The sequence below is a fragment of the Oxyura jamaicensis genome, chromosome 1, assembly GCF_011077185.1.
Source record: "Oxyura jamaicensis isolate SHBP4307 breed ruddy duck chromosome 1, BPBGC_Ojam_1.0, whole genome shotgun sequence".
NCBI lineage: Eukaryota > Metazoa > Chordata > Aves > Anseriformes > Anatidae > Oxyura > Oxyura jamaicensis.
The window spans coordinates 67,574,366-67,598,787 of record NC_048893.1 but is presented as its reverse complement, the minus strand read 5'-3'; the positions used below and the strand labels follow the sequence as shown (position 1 = coordinate 67,598,787).

The 24,422-nt window shown below is 37.1% G+C and overlaps 1 long non-coding RNA gene across 1 annotated transcript in view; it reads right to left on the bottom strand.

Annotated features, from left to right (window-relative positions):
* LOC118179057 overlaps positions 1-8,626 on the bottom strand; it is a 47,938-nt gene extending 39,312 nt beyond the window's left edge. Inside the window, exon 1 of the long non-coding RNA XR_004756356.1 lies at positions 8,564-8,626. This is a non-coding gene — a long non-coding RNA (uncharacterized LOC118179057). The remainder of the gene's footprint in view (positions 1-8,563) is intronic.
* Positions 8,627-24,422: the final 15,796 nt, after the last annotated feature.

The following is a 24,422-nucleotide window of genomic DNA, read 5'->3' as shown; positions in this document are numbered from 1 at the left end:
TTTCTATTTACAAATTTTGTTCTAATTGTATTCTCACACATAAATGTAATTGTGTAGATCCCAAGCATAGTAAGAAAGAAAATTATATATATTAATTCTACTGATGATTGATTTTAAGTTCTTCAGTCTCTACTTTATAAGTCTAGATCTTAAATAAATAAATAAATAAATAGAAAAGTAACCATGATATAGAATGAACTGTGGAACTGTGGAGAAGGCCATTTCTGAGCTATCTGAAATTACCTAGTCACCTCAAAAGAATATTGGACTAATCCTCATGATTTTTGTACCTTTATCATACTCTAGCATGTTTTCCATATGGAAGGAATCTGGAGAAACAATAAGTAACATCTTGGCGTTTGGTTTCAAGAAAAAAGTACATTTTGTAAACCAGAGGCAGAAAATATACTATATAGGAAGCAAAACAACATTGCGTCAGATACCTTCAGGGTATTATATCTTGGTAAAGCAATGACTGTATTAACAACTTCACTTCAAGAGACTGATACTTTCTAAGATATAGTTCTTAAAGGGTAATAGACCTACTTGTGTAAATAAAACATTCAAGACTGAATTTTTCATCCCCAAACCTGTTACGAAATGATTTTTCAGATGAGAGTAGTCCCCTCTTGATCTCATCTGAGCACTCTCAAACTACAGAGGAAAAAGTCCAATAGAGCAATCCACTGAAGTTATTAAAACATACAAATCTATTCAAGACCAATGCATTGTTTTGCTATCTGGGAAGTGTCATGAGTTGACCTTCTGTATAAACTTCTGAGGAGCTTCAATACTATTTTGTTTATTCAATTAATCTAGTCAAGTATAGTAACTATCTTTTATGCAAGAATAATTCCCACTCTGTAGTCCCAGATGTTTTCCTGGATGTAATTTAAAAATTGTGTATCCTATTTGATGCCTCTGATTAAGTTTATAATGCATTTAAAATATCAGTGTATCCAATCAAGTGTAAAGAGATGTGAAAATGAAGTTAGTCATGCAATGGGAATTAAATCTAGCAGTGCCTTGTCACCTATACTTTCAGGGATATATTTCATTTACAACTTAAGTGAATTTTTACTTCCGTCACAAACTAGCAGCAGCAGCGGCAAACTAGAAGACACGTGTTGTACACTCATTAAATATGGATTTGGATTACAGGAATCTTATGATATAAATATTTTGAACAAACATGTTCAGTTCTGCAGTTGAACCATAAGCACTCTTTTCTTTTCGAAAAGTGTTGAAATGCGCAAAATTAGTACTTTATTTCAATGATTTTGTAGAAACATCATAATTAAAACTTACAAAGCGATTTACAGAGATATTTAATTTGGCAATAGACTAAAAAAAAAGTTTGAAGAAGTGATTCTTTCTAAAGCATCTTCATACCAGCATACTTTAGTGAATTTTAAGAGGAAAAGCCTTTGCTAAATTCAGGGCTGGGAAAAATACAGTGAGCCAAACTTTATGCAAAAAAAACAACAACAACACAAGGCTGATGTCAGTGAAACAGAGCTGAAGTACACAAAGCTAAAGGCATAATTCAGTATCTAAGGAAAACAAGCTATTATGACATGGACTTGAATAGTAAGAACATCTTCCCACTGCATCACATTGATTTGTGTCTACTTCCCTTACTTTTCCACCAGTGTCTCTGATTCAATTAAAAGAAATTTCATTTTCTTCCATTTCTTTTTTGTTGCATTTAATTTTGTTTCTTGCTCTATGTACACAAGAGATTTATAGGGGCTAGGGCAAAACAAAACCTGTGTATGCCAGAATCTAGATCTCTGGAACAGCCCCAAATAGAAGTTGCATCTAATATCCAGTGTAGGGATGGCAGGGATGTATGTACATTATTAGGTGGTATCATGATGCTGAGTATGGCCCTGCATCAGCTGTGCACACTGTTGGGGTTATTCAGATACCTTATGCTGGTATATCAGGAATAGTGGAGAAGCCACCACTTAACTAGAGCTGTTAGATGAACAGCTCTCTATAAAACAAGTGCTGCCTGTGAAGTTTCAGATCAGCTCCTGAAAAAGCCTCTAGCAGTGTGCATCCATCCTCACTGGCCACAAAGGGACAGCCCTCAGGCTTCTCAGGATTGAGCTTCTTTTCTGATACTGTAAAGACTGAGACAGTGGATTTTGTGAACCGACCATCTGGCCACTAGAATTACATCATCTACCCCTTTCCCACAGGCAGTCAGGAAGCATGAATTTTGCTCTGGGGAAATAATAGGGAAGAATAGGGAATTTGGCTGAAAAAACAGCAGGTTTTTTAATTTAAACAAACAGCTGCCCCAAATTCCTTCTCTTTCAGTTTTCCTTACATATGCTACCTTCACCACAAGTAGTACAATGTTGCTTGTAGTGTTAATTAGTGAAAAGAACAATGCTAAATTACTAAAAACACGGAACATTATATACATATATATTTTTTCATCTTTCTACACTTATGGAAAATAAGTTGGAAAAATAATCATCATATCTGTGATCCTTTTAGGAATAGCCATTTTGATAACACTCAGAAGTGCTTTTGACATCCATTTTATAACCATTCTGGATTGCAAAATTCATTTTGTGCAGTTTTGTTCATTTTAATTGCAAACATTTTTTTTTCCAGTGTTATGAGACTTCTGGATTTGAGTTATGCTGAACCATGTATTCTATCCTGAGATAAATGGTGTCATAAAGACATGGCAGTGGGTAGGACAGAGAAGTGAGACTTCCAAAATAATTATGCTGATGGTATTTTTTTTTTCTGTTTTCCTTTGTTATTACTGTAACTGTATTCATTAGATCACAGGCTTTTCCCCTTCTCATTCCAAAAACTTCTTCATCTTAATGAGGTCACAAATGTGTTTACAGCCTCAGAGTCTATTGTCTTGGGTATGTTTTTGTGGATTTGTGACTTTTTTTTATTAAAGTTTTTATGCAACAAATCTGTTATGAAGGGGAAGCAGAGCACAAATAACTATAGTTGCTAAAAACACACAGCAAGAAGATCTCTTGTTCTGGCAGACTTGATCCCAGGACACATACCATCACTACAATATTCATGAGTAATTTTAGGAGCTACTATACCACTCCTAAAAGTTGGCACATGTAAGTATCCATTTTACAGGTGGGTACATAGTGGCATATAGCATATACTCATACACTAGTTAATGCTTTTCTTCCCCACATTATCTCTGCATCGTAACAGCAGAGAACAAGAGAGGTGTGGTAACAGCACAGCTCCAACTGCTGTGAGGTGCGTATATTGACCCCTGCTCTTTCTCTATCCTGTGCTAGTAGATGCCACAAACAAAGCACCAGAAGAGTCAGAAAACACTTTATCAGCCCTCAAGTTGTCATTTCCACTTGTGTATTTCTGCACAGCTTCTGATCAAATTTTTTCACTGTTACGAGCTTTCAAAATTTGTTGCAATATACGTGACGTTTGTTTTGTCTTAAGACAGCCAAGGTTTCACACTCCCCCTCCCCCTCATCACCCCCCTCCTCTCCCTTTTTTTTTAGAAGGACCCATTACTCCTAATAGTAACACAGAAGTTTGGAAAATAGGGGTGCACAAGAATGACTTGTAAACAGGAAAGAAAAAAAAAATCAGTAAAGTTACTATTTGAACAGGAAGGGAGAAGGAGAGTCAGGCTTCAACTTAAGCTTTCTTAACACGGGGGTAAGTAACATTTCTTCTGCTGTTCAGAAGAGACACAGCTGCTCTTGCTGTGAGTAAACCTTTGCAAAGAAAGATGCTGTTTTCAAGTGGATGAACTACTGGAAATTAGAGAAGTGAAGATACACAAATTCAGTATATATATATATATATATATATGCATCACAAAAAAAAAAAAAAATAAAAGGTTAGATCTGAATATTTGAATAATTTAGGAAACTCTCAGATAGCTTCTGCCTAGGATTTCAGACAGGCAAATTTATACATTCATTAGATTACTAATAAATTCACATACATATAAGTGAAAATTACAGAAGCATTAGAAACTGTGATTGCTGTAAAAAGAATCTGCAATTTTTCTTTGACTGTAATATATTTTCATTTTTCACCCAGATGTAATTATTTCAACAGCTTCTGGATTAGAGGAGCAACAAATTCATTTCTGAAGGTTATGTTCCATGTCCTCAGAAAATAGGGAATATATACTTCTGCTATTCCACATACCAAGAGGATGCATTCAGAGCTAGATGATAATGGAAGAGCCATGTAGGAAAACAAACAAACAAACAAACCAGTTAACCTGGGGAATCTGAAGGTCAAAGGAGAATAATCCAAGACATTCTCATAAGGCCAATTGCTTTGTTGGTGTAAGAAAGTGAAAGCATGTCCACTGATTACAGAAGAACTGCAACAAGTTACTCTGGAAAAAAAAAAAAAAATCATATCCAAAACAACCCACTAATAAGTAAATACAGTTAGCACGCTGGCTTCTGAGAACAGCTGCTGAAACAGAAAGCTCTGTGCCCTTTCTCATGTCCTGAACAGACCAAAATATACATCTCTGTTCTACACTACTGCTACCCACACGTCAATGTGAATAAAAGGAAGGGGTGGGGGAAGTGAAAAAATAGATTATAAAGTCTGGGGCATTTATATATGTACATGTTCATCTATAATAATTTTGTTGCTTTGTACTAGGTGTCATAATGCCCTTATGGTCTGTCCTCAACAGCACCTGAAAGACACTGGAGATTGCATGATGGCAGCAAAGGCAGGCAACGTTGATTACAAACTAAGTGAAAATGAAAATCAGTTTACTCCATTTCTTTCCAAAAGACTTGAACTAGAAATCCTAACTCAAGGACAAAGACATTCTTTCTGTTTCCACACTGCAAGTAATTCAAGGGAGACTGAGGAAACAGCATCTCATCCACTTTTAACTTTCAGACTGAGCCACACATGTTAAGCTTGGCTCCTACAATGACTGCAAAGGCAGCATGACAGGTTATTGGCCTTCACTGACAGCACAAGATGGCATGAGGACTGTGTTACTTGAGGCCTTGAGCTCTGGCAGCAGATTTCAAGGCTTCTCTGCCATGCCAAAGGCCCTGCTGGGAAGTGCACTGAGGTCAGCCTCAGGCCTTCTTCTCACCACCAATCTCTACGGAAAGCCACTTATTTTATTTCTGTCTCTTAAAAAAACAGAACTTTCATGTTAAAAAGTTGTTCATGTGCCCCCATAGTTGTGTGTCCCTTCAGGCAAATCGTTTGCTTCCAAGTTCAGAAAAATGCACTCTGGAAAATTAGCAACACGACTAGTGTTGCCCAATGGCCTTCCATTTGTCCTAGCTAGACCCCAAAGATGTTCTGCTGATTTAAACAGTAAAATCTCAGGGTCACGACCTTCTTCCCTGTCCTAAAATAAGTTTTCAGAAGCCTAACTTATGCATGAATCTTTTGTGGTAAGGCAAGAAGTTGTTCAGAAGGCTCCTACCAATGGCTCCATTCACTTAAAACAGTGAATCTACCTTGAGGAAAGCTCTCTTTAGTTACTAGTAAAAGATTAAACTGGAAAGGAAGGGAGGTACAGGAAGGAGCTCTGACTTCTGGCTGTGGCTCTATAATGAAAACTCAGACTCCTCCAAAACACACAGGCCCCTGCAGAAGACCACATCTATTTTCCCCTGAGAACTCTGTAAACTTTGATCAAAATTTAAAAAACAAAAAACAAAACAAACAAACAAACAAACAAACAACAACAAAAAAACCAAGCTTGGCAAAGTTAAATGGGGGAAAAAAAAAAAAAAAAAAAGGTGAAAAGTGATCCTCCTTATACTGTGTTATGTATTGAGGGATAATAAGCTAATATTTAACAGACAGGAACATTACAATCTTGGTTGTCTTGGAAGACAATAGCAGAGAGCTAAGCAATTTTTTCTTGAACTTATTTTCTTGAAGCAGTTGCTTTAACTGCTGATATTAATTACCTCTGGCTCACAGCAGCTTCTTCCTTGTGCTGAAGGATGTATAAACATAGTTTCTTGTATGACTTGAAGGACTCCAGGCCACCTGAAGTTTAAAGAGATCTTCTGGGGTGTGTTGAACATTCTTCCCATGAGATCAATGGCCATTTATACCCTATACTTCCCTGGTGCACAGGGGCCATTCATTCATCCTTGAAACACAGGTCGTGAACCTGGTAGAAGTAGACTAGGTGTATTTATCAGTGTAGAAGGCTGTACAGCCAAAAGACGATTTTCAAATATGTAGAGCTAAAGTGTATGAATTCACATTTCTCTCCTTAAGGAGAGAACCCATTTAACAAAGTCCAGCAAGTTTAGAGAAAACTAATTATACTCCTGTTACCGATAGCACTGGATATTTTGGACTAGGAAAGTTTACAGAGTTGAACATAAAAAGTACCAAGCAGGTGGTTTTTATTAAGATTGCTGATGTCATGTGTTATTTGGAAGCTACACAAAGCATGCAGGGAACATTGTGAAATGAAGTTAACAAGAGGGTCATACACTCTGTAGCTTCTGTAAGCTGAGCTTGCAACATGCCATAGAGGTTTCTTGCTTTCCTCCCAAGTCTCTCCTCCACACTTTCCCATCAGTCCAAATCAGATTTGTTACAAAGCCTCCTTCTTCCCTCCCAAAGATTCTCTGCCTTCCACATTGCTGTCACTTCTGCTGCTCCAGCGAAGATGCAGAATTTCTCCCCATTCCCTTGCACTGTCCAGTTTCAGCAGTGAGTCCCGCCAGGGCAACACAGCTCCTCCTCATCACCAGCACAGCATCCTTCAAGCGCACATTATAGAAACTCCCCACATTTCAGACCAACACGCTCCACACCTTACATCCTCCTTACATGAACCTCCCCCCATATTACTTCCTTCCTGAAAGCTGAACCTCCACATTTCTCTGGTCCAAAGGGCCAGAGAAACTACCTTTTGTGCTACCCATTTTTGTCCTATAACACTTCTCTCTTACCTTGGCTCTGCACGCTCATATTCACTCTTTCATTTCCCACTGGCATATGAACTGTTTTCTCTCTCTTTACTAGTAAGGATATTCTTACTCTCGCCAAACTACTGTTCCACACTTTCTGGCATCTCCCCTTTTCTCCTCCATCTCCCACCATCCATACTTTCCTAGGAGGCAGTTAATTGGAATAACAACACTTTAAACTATGACTAGAAGCAGTCAACATTTCTCCTTTGTTATAATGGGGCCGTTAACCAGGTCTTTGATTTAATGAGACTAAACCTATGGCTGTACTTGAGAGAGAACAGGCGTTCCATGTGTCTCCCATTTTCTCTTAGCCTTTTCTGTGAAATCAACAAGGTTCTGGCTATCAAAGCTTGCAACTTTCCCTAAAGTTTTGCAAGCAATCAGATGGGATGTTTGGAAATTACTCCTTTACAGACATATAGAGAAATGCCACTGGCTTGAGTCTGCAGCCTCTTGAGCTAAATCAAAAACCAGAATAGAGGTCCTCCTGAAATAATTCCACTACATCTGAAAATTAAAATAGGACCCTACTAAATTCCAAAATGCAGACAGGGAGGTTTCTGAAAGTGCACTTATATAATACTTACAGAAAAAATATTGGCCTCCATGCCATGATCAAAAATGACAGTTAAGCACTATTGACTTTTTGCATGCAACAGATATCATGGATCCACTTGTAGGTCTTCATATTTCATGGGCTTTATATTTATGGTTCTGTGCAAGTCTGAGCTAGATGCAGCCATAAACAAAGCCTGGGGGTAAGATTTATATTTAGGGCTCGTTACCATCCCCTTTCCTTGGTGGAAGCCAACAGAAAGCTTTAAATCAGACAATTCTCAACTCAGAAGTTCTGGGGTTTCCAACACAGATCATATCTGTTTGCTTATTTTAATTATCAGCAAAAGTTTTTTACCATTTTTTTTCCATATAATGTAAAATGAAATTATGGCATCATTTAGAAATATATTTTGAATTAGCAAATAAAGAAAAAAAACTAGCTGGAGCCGTGCACTTCAAAGATACTGTTCCACACTGTTTTCTACATTCTGAGTTTTCTAAAGTGAAGACTGTCCGACAAGAGTGACAATTTTGTTCTTTGAACAGCAATGACAATTCGTGAGATGCTTCATCCTGTACTGCTGGATTCACAGATACCAATATGTACACTTTCTGATGGCTATATTGACTATGCTCCATAACAATGAAGAAATGCCTGCATAGCTGAGGGTTAAGCATAGCTCCAGTTTTCAAGCTGTGATTCAAGAAGCATTTTAAAGCATAATTTCATTTGTGAACTTTCATTCACCGTTATCATACCTGTTCTTCAGGTTCAAGTGATGACACACATAGACAAGCTATCCTGACCACTGTTCAATCAATATCACCCAGAGATTTCTTTAAACCTGGCTGTATTCCCAAGCTACAGAAATATGCATGGAAACGTTTCTGATCACAGAGGAAAAAATTCAAATTTTCCCTAATTTTCAGACTACCAAGAATAGTTCCCCAAGAGACTAGGGTGGAACCATCTGAGAAAGAGAACAAATGATAAATTCACCCATATGTGAAAGATTTCAACTACTTACTTTTCATTAGTATTCTTATCAGCCTTAAAGCCATCACAGCAAATAATTTAATGGACGACAAAATGAACCCTCTGCAAAAGACCTGAATAGTGTACATATCAGGAATAAGATTTAAAAAACAAACAAACAAAACATAATGACAAAAAACAAAACAAAACAAAAAAAAAAACTTTTGAACACTGTTCTCTAGAATCAGCCTTACACATCACATAGCACAACAACACTTCAAGTTTACTGTTTTCTATTTTTTTTTCCTAGTCCTGAGAAAGAATTTATTGTGCTCTTGCAGTAAGACAAACAATAGCTTAAATAGTACCATCAGGATTTTAAGACATTAAAAGATCAAACTAACATCTGTGTGGCACCTGGACTATCCAGACTTTCTGAACCAAGAAGTGCAGGTAACTCAATTGAAACCTGCTCACTGGTTTAAACAATAAGGAAATATCAACATAAAACAGCACCTGACTTTCCTGTCAACATTCCACAACCATTTCATGAGCAACATCTGTACCGGTGTTTCCTGTAAAGTTGAGTTTCCCAAAAGGAGGAAGAAGCAATGGCCACTGATCAGTATAACAAGTTTCTCCTTTTCTGTTGATATCAGAAGGTGAGCACCTGTGGAGCCAGAGCTGCAAGCAAAAGGGCTCATAATTTAGCCAAAGACATCATTGTCCATCTCATACTAAGCAATGATGACTGGTCAAAATTAACTTAAAAAATATATATAAAAATCCATATGTCTTCTAGCATCTTCCCAGAATGAATAAGACATTAAAGAATTGGAGGGGAGGGGAGCAAAACAGAAAGCAAAACCCCTTCTCCCCAGAAAACACATCAAACAATCACACATGCATGTATTTCACTGTTCTCTCTTGTAATAAATTTAAGTCCTTTCCATATGACACCTCTCAGTCCAAACAGCTGGAACAATCAGCTGACCTGCTTTTCTTCATCTTTCTCAATTAACTGCTGAAGTTACATTAGCATAAAAAATGAGCTGCTACTTAGATTTGTGAAAGTCAATGCAATAGGATGAGCGATGCCAACACCTAAAATTATTTTATAGAGTTGACGAACGTTTGTTGTTGTCTGAAATTGCTTGCCTCACAATACATCTCTTTGAAGTTGTTTAGCTTTTAGGCAGCACAGCTTACTTAACTGTCTTTGTGTTTTATCTTTTGCATGCACATTTTATCTTTCATATACTTATATTCTGATAAACACTACATAGACATTATACATTACTCTCATGATACATCTTGCAAGTGGGCTTTAGCTACCTGTTCTGCTGAAAACTGTAAGACAGTCACTAGCATATGAGTTAGCATTTCCAGCAGGTTCTTATTTTGGCTTCACAAATGTAACTAAGATGTTCCTTATGACACAGGTGTATTCATTTCTGTTTACCTCATGGCTGAAGATCTCATTTAATATTAACCCTTATTTTGGTCCTACTAGTTAGAAATAGAGAACAAGTACTGTCTTTCTTTGTTTGTTTTCTCAGAGTTAGCTGTTCTCACTGGAATTAAGCTTAGTCAGCCAAGACTTGTAGTTTATAGTCAAAATAAGTTTAAATCCACACCTATAATGATAATAATAATAATTAAAAAAGCAGTACATCAACTAACCACACTCCCATTTTATCAATAATTGCCAGCAGGTTATCAGACTGATGTGTTTTTAGATCTGTCACCTATGAAGCTCATGTCAGTTGCAATTCATAAAAGTCATCATTCTTGTGCTTACATGAACTGAACCTACTATCTGTGCTACCTAAGTCATATTACTGGACCTCTCATTTACCAGAGACAGAATTACTTTTTGAGATGATTACCATTTCAGGAACCAATCAGGTTTAGGTAATAAGTCCTTTAACAAAAAATGTTGCAACCTCAAAACTGAAATCTTCTGCAGTGAAAGTCATTTTAAAACAAACAACTTTCCAGGAAAACCAAAAGAAAAATTCTTTACTTATTTTTAACCAAAAATGAACAGTGTTGTTTTATTCAATTGACCTGAAATGTTTTCTGGTACAGCACAACACCTTTAAAAGTTGATATTTGTATTTAGCTACCTTCTGCAATAGTACTGAGAGCTGACATCCACCAGAATTCAGTCTAGATGCAGGGACCAAGCTGTAAGGTGCATTAACCAGACTCATGGCAGTGAGTGTATCTTGAGAGATAAAGCCCAGCCAGCAATGATAAATCCCCGCTGGTATTTTATTTACCACTAGTCTTTTCCTGCTCCTTTGAGGCCAGAGTGCAGTTCAAAGTTCTGTTTCAGACCAAAATCTGGGAAACAGGACCCTATATTTGTCCTTAAAGACATGTGCTGTTCCATTCCCGAGAGGGCTTGTATATTTGGATTCACCTTTAAAAGAAACTGTTTACACTGTTAACAACAAACAAACAACTCTCAATGGTACCATTTTTGATTATCAGGTTCTTGGTAAGTTCACTGCCACTCAAAGCTGTTTTTGATAGTACAAGAATTATCCTGCTACAGTAGCTTGCAGGGGGGAAACAAGCAAGCAAGTAAACAAAACGCAACCCACCAATCAACAACAACAACGAAAAAACACCCCACAACCTTACCAAATAACCCTGCTACAAAACTAGTCCACTCCACAACCTTACCAAATAACCCTGCTACAAAACTAGTCAGAGAGTCCTGTCACCCTCCTGTAGATCTGGCACGTGTATGCTGATGTGCTAGCTATTCTTGACCAAGTTTTGGAAATCAAAGCAAAGCAAACTTTCAAACTGCCTGGATACGATATCTGTTCAGTACTGGCATCAGTGCCATGAAGCACAGTCCAAAGTTGACACTTTGGGAGGAAGATTAGTATAGTCCCAATAAATTAGGTTTCCATGTTAAATCACTCTAAGCAAGAATATATATATATATATATATATATGTAATTAACATTTGCTTTCTTTTGGAGCACTCTGGAAGGCAGGGCTTTCCTTCTAATAGGTTCAGGCTTTAGAAACAGGAAACTAAACTGTATTCTCAAGTCCTGAAACAAATAGATCTTTCAGCACAAGAGGAAGCTGTATGGTTCTAAACAGCCCATCTTGCACAACATCTCAGTTCACTGTAGTTAGTATTGTCCATTACCTTGTATACCTTTAATATCTTTGCTGCTGGTAAAGCTGTAAAGATACTACGATATTTTGCTCAGTTTAATACTTTATGGAGTGAGTTCTTTAAGAATCTGTGCACCACTGTAGTACAATACCTACTACTGTAATCCTCACTGGATTTCATTTTCAGTGTATCTTCTTGTATACACAGCCAGAGTTTTTGATATATTACCTTTGTAAGAAGTCCTCCCTCATTCAGCAGCTTGGTTCTGAACCTGAATTCTCTGTTGAGATTTTGGACTCCAAAGATCTTTCATATTTCTATTCCTAGATTTGCAGAAGTTGGGTTTGCTTGTTTGTTTTAACAATAACATACAAAACAATGTCAGCTGAGGCTCTCACAAAAGTACAGCGATTTCCAAGAGCATCTGTTGGAGCAGCTCAGCCTGCACATGACCTCTGCAGGCCTGCAACTGAGCTAAGGCTGGTGCTGTGGAGCAGAAGTTTGACTTCCCCAAGGTAGTAATTATTCACACTAACAGACTATAAGTCTTAACTCTGCATGGTGTTTCAGACATATTATATCAGTCTGTTACAATTTAATTTTAACAGATGTCTTGTAGCTTTATGGTATCAGTAGTCCAAAGCCTGTAAGGATTAAACTATAACAGACAGGAACTGAACTGCAGTGCCCCGTGTTTAATTACTTTGGTAACAAGTTCGGTGTAAAAAGCCCACAGGCAGAGTTGGTTTTACTCCATGAGATCTGAAATAAGAAAATAAAACCAGAGAGAACTTACTATAATAATGCCATACATAAAAAGAACAAACTTGTAAGAACCCTTACCCTCCACCCCCAAACCCTATGCATTTTTCTGTGAAACATTATCATCTCAAAATAGTATTAATTTAACAAAATAATTCAAGTAACTATAGCCAAATCTCTCAGTGGCAACATTACTAGAGACAGTATATCACAAAGTTTCTCACAAACTCTGATACCGTCAGATACCTGGCTTCCTTCCTTCTGTATAGGTGATCATCTCATTTTCTTGATCATTAACTGGTTATTTGCCAACCCCATAAACTAAGTTGAAAGTAGATTAAGATATAATATTCTACACTTCACACCACACTATGCTGCACTGCCACAAAGCTGAGCTGGAAGCCTTCCATTTGCAGAGAAATTACTCACCTGCTAAACAAATGAGAATATCCATCTGTTCTACACCATTCTGATGTTGCAATTTACCACCATCTTGTTCCAATCACCATGAAAAAATACATGGTCAGTTATATCATCTTAAACAAAAATCTGAAATCTAAATATCTCAAGTGACAACATGGATGAAATGTGTGCCTGAGAATTCGAAGTCCTGGAACATACTCAGCTGCAATTACTATCATCATTAGAGAAAACCTTTGTTAAAGCTGGAGTATTTGTCAGTAATTTACCTAGTTGTTTTTATCTCTAAGCCATAACGAATACAGGAAGCATTTGTTTTTAATACTTCTCTGTAATGTAAGGATATAAACACCTTGATTTTCAAAATCAGGTTTCTATAAGTACATTCACTTAAAATCAAAACGAAAAAAAAAAGACATACGTTACACAAAAATGTGTAAAACTTTTTCATGAATAAACTGAAGGAATGCTGTGCCTTATAGGTGTCATATGGTAGGAAAGATACACAAATCATGGAATACAAAAGGTTAAATCACCACATGCTGTCAGTTTGCACAAAAGCCTGATTCAGTGATCTCCATGACTGAAATGAGAAAAAAGAAACATAAGTAAAAAGCAGAAAAATCTTCTGTGAAACAAACATCTTAGATCATTCTGTGAAACAATGTTCTTCCTTGGAAAACACCAACGCAGGGATTCATTTTTTAAATTAATTATAAAACCAGGACACTAAAAAAAAGATGATAATATTCTGTATTCCACTTGGGATTATTGCTGCCACCAAAGTGGGTGATAACAATGTTGTGCAAAAAAATGGTCTCTGTACAAAACTACAATGTATTTCTTACCCCTAAGCAAATTTCTCAGTAGTAACTCTTCCACAGTGTTAGTTGGTTGCAAGTTATGCTCCTGGAATCTGACAAGCACATCTGCTAAATGAAATGAAATTGGAGACAAACAGAATTAATAACTTACCAATTAGTCATTTGGATTTGAAATATGCATAACCCATTATTGAGTGCAGACTACTGATAATAAAATGAAACTAAGCTATTAAGTACCTTCAGCACACACTTGGTTGGCCACTTTTTTTGCTTCCTAGCATTCTTCCTCATCAATGAGTTTGAGTGAACATTAAAACATTTTGATACTGAGTGAACCAACATTATAAACTTGTGCTATCAGATAAAAAACATTTACTAAGATAATGTTTCTTTAATCAGGGTGGTGATAAAACTACTGCTGACTCTGTCAGAAAGTTCTGCTTACACAGGGAGCTTGGTTCAATTGTCTTGAGCCTCATACAGTCATTCACAGCATTGTAACAACAGATGGGTGCTATATAATTCTTGTAAGTTTTTAGTACTATCAGTAGTTCTGTTGTATGTCCACACTCACCTAAAGAATAGGTCTGCATCATGTTGGACACTAAAGTTATATGGAATAAAATGCTGCTGGCTGAAAATTTATAGATTAAAGGAGAGTTCTATCTTAGTAGTTTATAATGCTGACCATTGCAGACCACATTCTTTATACTCGAAAGGCCATCTGTGCTGAGCCTCAGTTCCTCCTTCACCAACAGAAATGGAGGAAGGAAACCAGAGGAATGCAGAGGAAAGGAAGGACCATAAGGCCCACCCAGTGCTCACCTGTCCTTTACTGTCAAAGCAGGTCTCTAGCCTTTGAAGTGTTGAAAGCTGAATTTCCACAGTCTGAAATGGGGCTCGTGTACAGTATGCTCTTCTTTCAGTTGAATGGATGATCAAAACTTGAGTTCATTGATTCCCATTCCATATTTGCTCTCAACCCCGAGAAGAGAGCTGCATGCCAAAGGTCTGACTGACTAAATGAGTGGCCAGTACTAAAGATAGGATTCTTTTCTCTCAGTAAAAATGGACTTCATATGTTTTGGAAGATGTACTCACTCACATACACAGGAGTATCCACAAAAAGGAAAGGCAGGATGTTTTTCAGCCCAGCATTTTTAAAAAAGTCAAAACCCAAAGCCCATTTAAATAAATAAATAAATAAAAGTGATAACATGTTTTTATAGTTTATATCAAAGTGTACAAGTTTTCCTATAGTGAAGTGATTTGTTAGGTTTGGCTGCACTCTTAAACCATTAAGAAGGTAGTTATTACTCTAATCTTTTTGCAATGATTCAGTAATAAGCAGTTAGTTTTAAATTTTAACTTCACACAGCAAAGTACTGAGACAGGCATAGAAACAAGTTTCTTGCAATTGAAAGAATATCATAAAAGTAATGCATATTGCTTATAGCTACTACAGCAATTGTTAACACATAGATCTTTGTTTAAAACCCCTGTAATTTCTGAAAACAAAGCAAAAACAAAAAAGGGAATCTGAATCTAAATAAAAACAGAAAGCAACAATTCAGAGTTTTAAATAAGCCTAATTAGGGTCATTGAAAACAATTTAGAACAGGTGCCTACTTATACAGTGGTGAAATAAGTCTGGGTATATGGGAGGAGCAAATTCATTAAATGGAATAATATCTTGCCAGGCTAAGTACTGTATGAATATGTGGGAAGACAAGACATGATATGTGTTTTATCAAATACGTATATGAGAACTATACATGCTATCTTTAAAAACAACTAAAACATCTTTTGTTTTGAAAATGTTTTATATTTTGTATTGTTTGAATGCTCACAATGAAACTTACAAACAACTTCCTTCTGGAAAGCATCTAAAGCTTTCCCATAGGCAGAATTTGGATTGTGTCTCTAGAATAGGTGCACCATAAGAACAAATTTGCAGTATAAACACTTTGATGACATTTATAGCCAAGGTTCCAAAATCATTTTCAATCAATTCAGAATGTTGCTGTGAGAAAGCATAACAATTTTTTACATATACATACAAAAAAGTAATTTAAAAGAATTGTTCAGACTCCAAAATAAAGTACTCAAAAAGACTCTGAACATAAAGATTTTGAAACTTCAAGCTACAATTAGAGGAAAAGTCTAGCTCAAAGAGACCAGACTTTTTTTGAGAAAACTCTGGGGAATGTAGTTGCCAAAGTCAAAGGCTGAACACAGAAAATGTGGGCTTATTACTGAAAGGAATAGGTGATTCAGTGACAGCAGGCAGATTTGATGTTCCCACTGCCTTTTTTGGCCCAGTCTCTACTAACAAGGTCTTCCAGGTCTCTACAGGTGCAGTCTGAGGAAGAAAGGAAATATGAACAGTGGATGTAAAAGAAGTCAGGGAATAATTGCAAGAACTCAACCCAACCCAGTTCATGGGACCATAGTGGTGAGGTAGCTGGCCAATGTCATAGTGAGACTACTCTATTAACTTTGAATGGTCATGGAGATCAGGAGAGGTCCTGATGCTTAGAGGACAGCAGACTTTCTACCCATCTTCAAAAAAAGGCTCAAAGAAAAAAAAAAATGGGGAACTACAGGCTGTTCAGCTTTGCTTCAGTCCCCAGGAAAAAAAAAAAAAAAAAAAAATAATAATAATAATGAAGTCTTCTTGGAAGTTATTCACAGATAGATGAAAGAAAAAAGTGACTGGGAACAGTCAGCATACATTTACCAAGGGTAAATCATACCTGGCCAATGTAATTGGCCTTTGATATTAAGATTTGTGGCTGTCAGGGCATTTTCCTTCTTCCTCTTCCCAAGAGGAATGAACAGCCCCCATAACAACTTCACCACAGCAGGGATGCCATGCAGAAGCCTTCTCTTCAGCCAGGACCAACTCCACCTACCATCCTAAATCTCCTGAAATAGCAGGCAACTCATGTAGAAATGTCTCAGCTGTCAGAAACAGAGCACAGATGAGCAGTAAAAGAAATTAGAAGGGAAAAAGTGCAGACTAAACAGTATATAAAAATCAGTCATAGTGCTTGTTCCCAAACAGGAAGGTGGTAAAGCCACAATACTGGTACAGGAGTGGTGAAGGAAGCCTCTCAGTTTGAGTCAGCTGCTTACCACAGCAATATGTAGCACCTTCTGGGCCTTTAACCTGGATCCACGAGTAACAAAAAGCAAACTATTAACTATTTCAGTTTTTTTTTTTTTTTTTTTTTTTTTTGAAAAACAACAAAAGATTACCTCTCTGCTTCTAACAAAATATGTATTTTTTTGCTCAAATCTAACCTCAGCTAACTGGAGCACCACAGGGAGACAGAGACTGCCAGCTTGTGAGCCAGCCACGTCACCTTTGGAGCAAAGGAGTAGGAGCCTGAAGGAGTTCGGAGCATTGAAAAGAAATAGCTCATTCACTCACTGGCCAGGAACTCACATGTGATAGCTACTCAGCAAGCACTCAGACTTTCAGCAGGATGTATATTACTTACAGAACTGACATTAAATAAAATTAAGACCACAAAATCAAACATTTAAGAGTTAGAAAACTCAACAGAGTTGCTGTGATTGCCCTGGAGCAGGTGCGTCCTGATGTAATCCTAGAAATATTCACGTAAAGGAACTACCATTAAAAAAGACAAAACAAAAAACATATCAACAACAACAAAAAAAACCACCACATTATTAATAGTAACTTATTTACTTTGGTATCTGAGGTATGTGAGGAAGAAAAGTAAAATTTTCTAGGTAGAAGTAGTATAAATTAGTGTTGATTAGGAATATAAATATATAAAAGTGTGTGTGTGCAGAAGGCTGCACTTAAAAAGTGATCACTTGCATAGTAGAGAACCACTGAAAAACACTCAATTTGTTTTACTGTTTGAAAATTTTAAGATCATTTTAAATACAAAATTCACAAAAAAAAAAAAAAAAAAAACACAATTATATCCACTTTGTGTTGACCTATAACACAGGTACAGAACACACACACAGCAGTCTAACATCTGCTATACAATTCTTAAACTCTATTGTGTTCTTCCTTATTAACAGGAAAGAAGATGTAGAAGAATATCTGTTGAAAACTTCTTGTTTAAGCTTAACAAAAGTACTTCCTTTTTAGAATATCCATTAACACAATATATTTGGAGAAGGCACAATTTTTATTTGATGTTAAAGAACCATTTTAATAGCTTTTAATTTGTTTCCCCCCAGTAATTTTATATGCAGTATTTTATTTCATAGTCAATATTCAGAAAACAGCTCTTCAGTCAAGAAAGAGAGAGGTAGAGAGATTTCTGTCTGAAAGGTTGAACTGTGGAAAGACACTATACAAAACCCCTATCAACTACAATCTGCATTGTGGTACATGTGTACAAAAGTATATGCCTATATTTGACCCACTTAGACTTCTCAGTGAAAAGTGTTTTTAAGATGTGATTCATTTCATCCTTAAACAAGTATATAAAAATCAATAAAATTAGCCAGCCCTAGTACTAAGCGCCTTCTTCTGTCCTTCTCTGTTTACTATAAAAAGACTACAAATACTAACTTGAGAGTGAATATTTCCTATAACATCTATTCCTAAACTAGTCCAGATTTAGGATTTTTATGATGTTAGTTCTACCAAAATGTTTAGGTTTAGAAATAAAAATTAATTGATGTCCAACATTTGAAAATGATACTGACAATTTTGACCATCTTTCTTGATCTTCCTGAACTTTCCCTGGGTACTGTTGGAGAGACTTGTCCAGGTCTCCAGATCTCCTTTAGCTAACAGGTACAACCATCCTCTGCTAAATGGCAAGTAGAAAACTAGTGCTACCTCTCTACTTGCCTTAGCGAACATCCCTATCAGTGTCTTTTAAAAATTGCTAGAATGATCCACTTGGTCTTGCTCCCACATGGCTTACAAGCCAAAGGCAGAAATAAGTGTAGGCACATTCAACACAGAGGAGAGACACTTGACACCTCACTCATTCAAGAAGTGACAATGTCCTCTTCCACTTACCCACTCTTAACATTGCCCACACAAGAGCATATGTTGGTCAGCCCAGCATTGAAGAGCACAACAAATTTATTTTGCCATTTCTAAGCCAGCTCAAATGTACAGAAGCAACAACCCAGAGTCTCAAGATACCTCTCAGGGTTTCTTTTTAAAATAGTTGAGGTCCATTAACATTGCTAAACTTTGGTCTGCTTTACATAGTTAATTCACTTACCCAAGAGTAAAATTCAAAGTCCAATAACACAATAAACTTATAATGTGCTTACAGAAATTCCGTTTGGATGCTATCAAAGTACTTTACACTGAGAGAATATTGTTCTTATTCAGCAGCAGAAAAAATCAAAATAGAGAAAAACTAAGCTATTCTCAAAGTGGCACAGCAAGTAAGGGCTATCATAGACCTCATATCTACTAAACTGAGTCTCTTAGTCAAATGTTGAATACATGCTTAGACTCTCATTCCAGTGCTGAAAAAAAATCAGCCCTAGCTCATCAGTACTGGACCTGATTCTGCTGTAATCTGTAAAATGTTGGGTAGAAACCATACATTCATGTAGTTAGTTCCCCGTGAATCAGTTCAGGATAGCCTCAGTTAGACTCTAGGAGTGGAAATGTGGTTACTCACAAAGCCAAGGCTGCTTCTCCTGCTCCTACTTCATTTAGTAGGCTAAGGTACTAGCAGAACAGGTGTGAGCATCATGCAGTTAACAGCCCTAAGAGTTTTTATTACTCATTTTACTGATATAAGAAAAAAAAGAAATCAAGCAAATTGATTTCACAGGTGGGACAATTTTCAAAAGTGCCTGGAACTCTTGTATGCAACTTAAAAACTATTAAAAACCCTTACCCGCAGCGGCTTAAAAGAGTCCATGAGTGGTTTGATATGACTGTGATTAAACAGAGTCTTAATTTGTCTCTGCCTGTACTTTCTCCAACAGTGGAAGGTACAGAGGTTCCCTTCTGTCTCTTCACAGGCAACCAAGTTCTTAATAGGCTTTCTCTTTGTAGAATATAACTTTGATTTTTTATTTTTATTTTCCAATAATATAGGCAGATTCCAAACACACAAAGTAACAAGGTAAAGTGAGATGGACATTAAAAACATGAGCAAATGACTGTTTTCTGGCAGGCAGAGAGCCCTTCTTCCAAGTGTGATTTTACGTGTCCTTGATTTGCAGCAAACTCTGTCCAGTCCTCTGTGATTTTCAGGATTCCTTTTCCAACACCTGTGAGGTCTGTACATCACATCATGTCTCTGAATGATCCTCAGGATTCCTCTCTCCTTCTGGTACTGCCTTGGTCTGCCACACACAGCCATGTCCGGAAGCTGGTGCCTTTTGATAAAGCTCAGCATCTCCATGGGGCAAAAGCTACCAAAGGAAAATCACCTCCTGCAGTGATTACATCTCACATTCTTCTTAAAGTAACACAGAACCACTGCAAATAAGGGTAGAAACAAACAAATGAAGCATTAGCCACAAGACATTTCCCCACAGACATCCTCTGTCTTTCATGGATACGAACACTTAATGTCTAGAGACTGAATACTACCACATGATGAAGATCTTCCTTTCAGACTCTGTGGGAATGGGACAGTACTTGGCATTTGGACACCAGAACAATACAGGATCAGACCCAAAGCCTAGAATCTCTGTATTTATGTTTATTAAGGCAGCAGTGTGTCAAAAGCAGCTAGCGCTGCCTCCTTGCGTTCCAAACATCTCATGGAAGAGGAAAAAAAATCTCTGTATTCAGTTCCTAATGTATAATGAGAATGTGCCCTATGTTTCTTACTACCTGGGTTCACCACTCATTTTCTTCCTAAAGATAGGGACAAATAACCTCAAAAAATAGCATTACAAAATCAATTTTAATTGGGCTGTTATTCTTTGGTTTTATATAAAACTCTAGATTTTTAATATTAAAAAAACAACAACAACAACAACAAAAACTACCCAACAGATTATGCTGATTTTACATTTTGTATTGAGACTCCACAATGTGTTTATCATTTTCATACTTCATGCAAGTTCACTCTTAGGATCAGGATGGAAAAGATTTCAAAAATTCACAGGATGCAGATCATTGCAGGGAGGAAGGGGAAGACAGAAGAGCGGTATTAGCCAGGGTGCTTGGTAGGAAAATGTAGTACAAGGCTGTGTCAGATTAAATTCTTATTTTGAGTTTTTCCTCAGAAGCATCTTGTGGAAAGAGAACATTCCCTTGGGAACAGTGAAGAACTCTTCTTCCACTGCATTAGCAGCGTTGTTCTGTGTTAAATATCAGGGAAAAAGCTCTAGTAAAAGATAAATGGAAAAATCTATTCAGGAGTAACAGTGAAGATAGCCAGGTGAGAAACAGAGATAACATAAGCAGGGGCAGGAAGTCAAGAATGAGGCACCTAGATTCATAGTAAAACATGTGAGCAAGTACCAGGATTTTCAGATGTGCTGAGCATCTGTGCCTCTCTGCTGTTTATGGACTTAATAGGATTGCAGATTCCCTCTCCTATGAGCTGATCACTCTAGTTAGTGTAAGATGGTTATATGTTTGCTCTGCTGTCTGCACCTGCTGGAGACAAGCCAGCCACAGTCCTGGAGAAGGGCAGCAATGTTAATGTAATCTTGGTGACGAGCTAATGAGTATTCTGACCTACACAGTAGCACACAAGCTTAACTAAATATCCCCTGAACCATCTTGTGCCTGGAAAGCTCAAACTGCGAGTAAAATGGATGCATGCCTACTTGCATGCATCCAGGTAAATCCACCCCCAAGTACGTTCTCCTTATGGAGACCTCATTCTTGGCATCTTTTCCAGCAGTGGGATTTTGCAATGCACACACACAAGTCCCCAGGCAAGTGGATCTGATTGTCCTTAGCCTACCAGCTATTCTGTTTGAGACAAACAGTAAAACTCTGGTTTCTAGTCAGATCCTGGGGACAGATAAAGAGCACAAGCATGCCCATGGAATTTCTTAACCATAGATGGTTCCCGCCCAAAAGCGGCAAGAGACCTGCAGATTCAAGAAAGTTGGCAAAGTCCTGAACATGTTCTTTGCCAGCCTTAGAACTTGCCATGAACACCAGGTCTGATTAGAATGCCACCTTTTTGTCCTCCAAGTTCTTTTCCCCCCTGATGCATTTAAAAAGACTGGTGCTCCCTAGAGTAACAGGAACACTCGTAAGCGGTCACTACCTGCAAGAAACTCTTAATCATATCCAGTAACAGGCTGGATTGCTGTGCAAAAGCTTCAGAAAGTGCAGGTGACTGTACTCCCTCCAGGATTTCAGGGGATACACTTTTCAATCTTCATTCAGAGAGACAGTGTGAGCTGTGCCTTGGGGCTACCAGGGAAACCATCCACCACAGTCAAAGTTTAATCAGATTTTGAGAGCTCTTACAGGTAGATAATAGGGCCTTTTATTTCCCTTCCCTTCCTTTTTGAAGGAAGCAAGAAATCAGCAGGAGTTTGCTGGATCATCACAAGGAACTGAAAAGGTCACCACACATGGAAGTACTGCTCTGACTCTTTGTGAGTGTTGCTTAGCAGGAGATATGCAAGGGTCTGAACTTAAACGAGTATTCTAACATTCATTATTTCTCAACACCAGCAACAGGTCTATAGATGAATAGAACCACAAAATTTCATTCCTGGTAGCAAAAGTATGTAATACCCTCTCTAAAGCATGACACTTTTATATTATGTAAAATTCCAGTATTTACAGGGTTCCTATGCAGCATGGGGTTGTATAAATGATTCCTTGTTTTGGTAAGGATATTATTACACTGTGTACACAGCACAGTAGGGCTGAAGCTAGTTCAAAACTACTGTGTATGAGTTGTGTTTTTTATTCTTTTTTTTTCCTTCCCAACTTAAACTATATAAATTGTACTTTTGTTTGTTGAAAAAATGCTTCCAAATGATTATCTATCATTCTTAGAAGGACAATTAGTCACCTATTTTTTTTCCATGAGAAAAAGATTTGTTGTCTATTGTTTCTTTGCTTGTTTTGGAATTTGTTCTCTTGAAGTCATCTAAGGCATAATATTTGTTCAAGTTAGTTGTGGAGTGAGGGAGTTCAAACTTCTAACCAAAATAAAAAGCAAAGGGGTTGTCTAGCTTTCAGCCTGAAATTAGCATAGTATTTTCTTTTCGTGAAGGAGAGAGAGTGAGAGGCAGATTTTCTTTAAATGTATTTATTTTTAAGAGTAGAGATTTTTTCTTTTTCCAAGTTACAGCATTATTCTGTTCAACATATTAAATTTGGAGTTTCAAGGCCAAATCCCTGAGGAAAAGCAGATTGGAAAGCTATTTTTGAGAAGCACTTCCATTTTGTAAACTTTCTTCGTAGCAAAGAAGGAAGATCTTAACACCTCTTCCATAGTGTCAAGCTGTGACAAAGACAGGATGCATTTTTTGCAACAAAACATCTAGCACGCAGTGGTTCTAAAAAGTGTATTGAATGTAGTATTTTCTATTTTATGTGATGGTGAACAAGGCCAGTTACACTGATCTTATCTAGGTATTCAGTAGACATTATCGAGTACCATGACTGCACACTTTACAGCAAGAGTCTGTTGCAGGTCAGCAATGTGGCTGCTGTAATTGAAGCATTGGATGATGGAAGGAGGGTTTAGGGACTTGTTTTTTCTCATACCAACCTGTGTTTTGGATGTACTGGCCTCCAGGATTGTGTGATACATCCTGCATCTTGATGTTGATCCTTACAGTATGCTACATACCAATCATGAAGAATTAAAATTAAAGAGTAATCATTCCCCCCAATGAACTCAGAAGGGCAAATGAAAAGTGAGAAAGAGGACTTCTGATAGGAAACGGCTTTCAGAAATTAGTGGGCACTCTCCTAAAATATTTTATTAAAAATATATTTTTCCAGTTACTGTGGGATAGCTGTACAAGGCAGCACTGTAAGCAATTTTCTTTTAATTTTTCTTTCTAAAAAGAAGCAAGTTATAGAAGGGGAGGCAATATATCCTTAAACACCTTACTTCCCCTTAAATGTTCATACCATTGCTGTTACAAAAACACCAGATATATTAAGTCAAAGACTGGTGTGTTAGAATATTCAATAAAATTACTATGAACTTTTTGAATAAGACACAAGTTTTTACATAACAGACAGAGAGTTCTTCCTCAAACACTGAATGAAAAATATTGTAGCATTCCAGACTCATGGAATAGGAAACAAAGAATCAGGTCAAAATTGCCAGGAAATAATGAGGCAATAAAGAGATTCTAGAGAGAAACTCCTTGCTTCTGAAAAATCATCTATGAAAAACAAAACAAAACAAAACAAACAAACAAACAAAAAACACAAACAACTAGATTATAAATGTTGGATCAGCTTTTCTGAAGGACTAAGGAGCTGTAAAGTAGCTACCATAAGTCTGTAAAAGCTGATGTAGGGACTAATTGTGCTGAAGCAGAGGAAATATGACTGAAGGACAGGTTTTTAGTATTTCAGCTGCATGTAATCTCAAAAAATCCAATGGATTAGATGGATTTGGTAGTCATATAAACAAAGTCTGGTAAATAACACTCAAGTAAGCATCCTTTTTTTTTTTTTTTTTTTTTTTTTTTTTTTTATTAAGCTGTGGTACAAGAAACACCTTATCTCTGTTAGCCTGTGAATCAAATCCACCACATCACCATTGCAGAGGATTCAAGCCTCCCTTTGCAACAAATCAGAAGGGATTCAGTGTGAAAGCAAAGAG